This window comes from Octopus bimaculoides, chromosome 14, assembly GCF_001194135.2.
Source record: "Octopus bimaculoides isolate UCB-OBI-ISO-001 chromosome 14, ASM119413v2, whole genome shotgun sequence".
Classification (NCBI taxonomy): Eukaryota; Metazoa; Mollusca; class Cephalopoda; order Octopoda; family Octopodidae; genus Octopus; species Octopus bimaculoides.
This window is the reverse complement of record NC_068994.1, coordinates 21,997,708-22,001,130: the sequence shown is the minus strand read 5'-3', so window position 1 is coordinate 22,001,130 and position 3,423 is coordinate 21,997,708.

Sequence of the window (3,423 nt, the reverse complement as noted above, 5' to 3'; positions counted from 1 at the left end):
AGTAATAGCTTTAATACATCAAAGTTTGAAGCAAAAGAAGACAATTCCAATCTTTTTCGATCTTTACTGAATTGTGGAAACAACTTAATAATACCTTTCAATGCTTCAACTTCAAGGCCCTTCTCTGTGATAGTTTTAAACTTAGCTGAGTCCAAGCAAGATAAATCTTAATACAACTGTTTGTGCTGTACAAATTTTGATTCTAGTGACTTGACAATGCAATCCATTATTAGGCTAAACACATTTACACAAAAATCAGCTGGAGAATCTGAGGAACTTCCTTCATCATTAACAAGCTCAGCTGCCATTTTTTTTTCTTCCTCTGTCTCTTAACTGGCAACGCTGTTTCCAAAGCATCAATTTCCAGTGTTTGATTTTCATCCATATTCATCTGTGAAATTTTGTCATTACATTTATTTACAAATTCCAAAACCTTGCTGTGAACGTTATCAAATGTTCTTGTCTGTTCCTTCAACTTTGTTGTAGCTGAATCTACTAAACCCCATGCAGTAAACATATCTAACCCACTTGTCTATAGATAACTTGATAATGGGGCTATAGTTTCGAATATATATATATAAATAAATGCTGTCAATATGGTTTCAAACTTTAGAAGACTTTGAAAGTAAAACATTTGCTTCATGATTTGTTTTGGCATCAAACTTGTCTGAATCTTGTATCATTGATGCATTGTAGCATGTCAATAGATTTACAAAAGTACTGACATTGGCATCATCAAAACATCCCAATATAGTTGTTGCTGCACTGAATTTTTCTGACCATCTGGTCTCACCAATTAGCTTCAATTGTTTCATTTATTCTTGTCCTAGATATTTTCTGACAGCTTCTATCCATACAGCCATATGATGCTTTCACAAAAGTTGCTAAATTCTGGAGCAAACTGTAAAATGAAACTGCAGGTACACAACATTTTGTTGTTTCAATTATCACCAAATTCAAGACATGGTAATGATGTAGAGACATGTGAGTTGCAAGAACAGGGAAAAGTAACTTTGAATGGAGAGAGAAATACAAGTGCATCCTTTACCAATAAACTCAGTCCCAGTACTACTTCTGGCTTCATTGTTCCAATATCTATACTGTCACAGCAACAATTTTACTTTGTAAACCATTATGCTGCCCATGGTAGCTTGCAACAGCATCTGTGCTATCAGATAAACATTTTTGGGGGTCACTGCTAAGATGCCGTAATGTTTCAGTCAATAGGTCAAAAAGTCCCTGTCCTGTCCCATCATTACTTGGCACAACTGAAAATAGTCACTCACAGATAACACCTTTAAGCACATACAGAATAACAATGCTAAACTGATCGATGGATGAGTTATCTTGTGTTGAATCAACCGGAATAGAATAACATATTACTTGACAAACTTCATGATCAATTCTTTCTTGTATCATATTTTTCATAATTTGGATTAACATGTTAAGAGTTTTAGTCAGGTATATAATAAGTCCACCACGGCCTTTACTTCAAGCCTTTCGTTGTTCTAATTGTTTGAGTCTTTGTCCAGATTGTTTTGCACTGCAGAAATGTGAGCTGCCATAATGGTGTCATACTTTGCCATCAACTTCACTGCAGCTAAAAAATTGCCATGATTCAGAACCTCATTATCCAGAGTGTTGGCTGATTCATTTCTTGTGTAGGTTCAGTTACAGGATGTGCTTCAGAAATCAAGTCATTTATACCTGAAATAATATCTGATTCCTCGTCACTAGTTGAAGCTGTGTGCTCAGATGTTGCAACTACAGGCAGTATAGATATTGGAACAATGAAGCCAGAAGTAGTACTGGGACTGGGTTGATTGGTAAAGGATGCACTTGTATTTCTCTCTACATTCAAAGTTACTTTTCCCTGTTCTTGCAACTCACGTGTCTCTACATCATCATCATGGGTATTGTTTCTTGCTTCTTGATTATTTGCTTCAGAACTGTACATTTGTGTGGATGGTGGTTGTAGTATTATAAAATCTGTAACAGACCTGCACCACTTAGCTGATTCCTGCTTTTCTGCTTCTTGTTGTTCTTTGCATTTCAGTGATCCAGATTTATGCTTTTTTTTCCATGCTGTTAGGGGTAATATTCCTGATATTAAAATTTAAAACATTATTAAAAATACCTCACATTGGAAAAAAAAGGAACAGATACAATTTTCTATACATAAATACTAATACGTTATTAGGATTACTAGGATAAATATACTTGGATTACATATTTTTAAAATAATATTTTAGTTACTGTTTAACCATGTTGGTTGAATGGTTGATATAACTTAAAAGCAGACAAATAGTATTATTCACCCTCACAACCTTATATTATCATTTTTTATGCAGGAGATAAAAAACAAAATTTGAAACATTATTGCTTTAGATTTTTTCTTCTTCAAGAAATGGCTTGGCAACAAGCAATAATTCTTTAAAATGAAATATTTTAACCCTTTGATGTCTGCATTATTTCTGCATATATAGATACCTTCAATGTCTGAACAAAAAATGAAAATCAATATATTTTTATGTATCATGCAGTTAAAGAGAAGAAATTACTGAGGCAGAATTTCGGATCAGGATGCTCACCTGAGTTAATTTTCTCCATTTTGATGGAGATTTTCCAATTTTATTTTTCACTAAGGCCTTCAAAATGATGTGGTGGGGGCACATTTTATGAAAAAATTTTTTGAAAATTTATGATTATTTTTCACCTTACCCCTATCCTCCTGGCCAATATTGGCCAATTTTTTTTGGCACTACGCACTTAAAAACCATGAAGGAAGCCTTTTCAGTAAAAAAAAAATATTGTAAATATTTTTAAATGTCAAGGTGTGCGATTTAAGAGAGATTTGGCTGTTGTTTCTAGCACATTCCACGACCACCTTCCTCGTTTCTTTGTCATTGTCTCATGTATTGATGTTTTTCAGTAATTTTCTTCCCATAAGCACATTTTATGGAATGATGATGCAGAAGTAACACATACGTGGTACATTGCTGGGATTTAAGCAAAAAAATATAGATTGAGATGGGGGTAAGGAGGGGAAGGGAGGGAAGTGAGAAAAGATTAGGCTGTGGTGCAAAGAAATTAGAAAAATCACTGTCAAAATGGAGAAAATCCAACATGTGGGTACTCTGATCCAAAACTCCACCATTATTGAAATTAGTCATTACTCATTTTGCCCCAATTTAGACATCATTTTTGAGAAAGGAAAATTATCAAATTAGACATTAGTGTGGGAAAAAATTAACATGGAATCCAACAGAGAAAACAATATTAATTGTTAAACACCAAAAATTATCCAGATACTTTATTAGCAACCTCAAATTACAATGGTTTTTAGCTGTTGCGAGATGTCATTTTATAATTAAAGTTAAATTCAAAATTTACATTTTAGGACATTTCTTACTTCTTCATTCA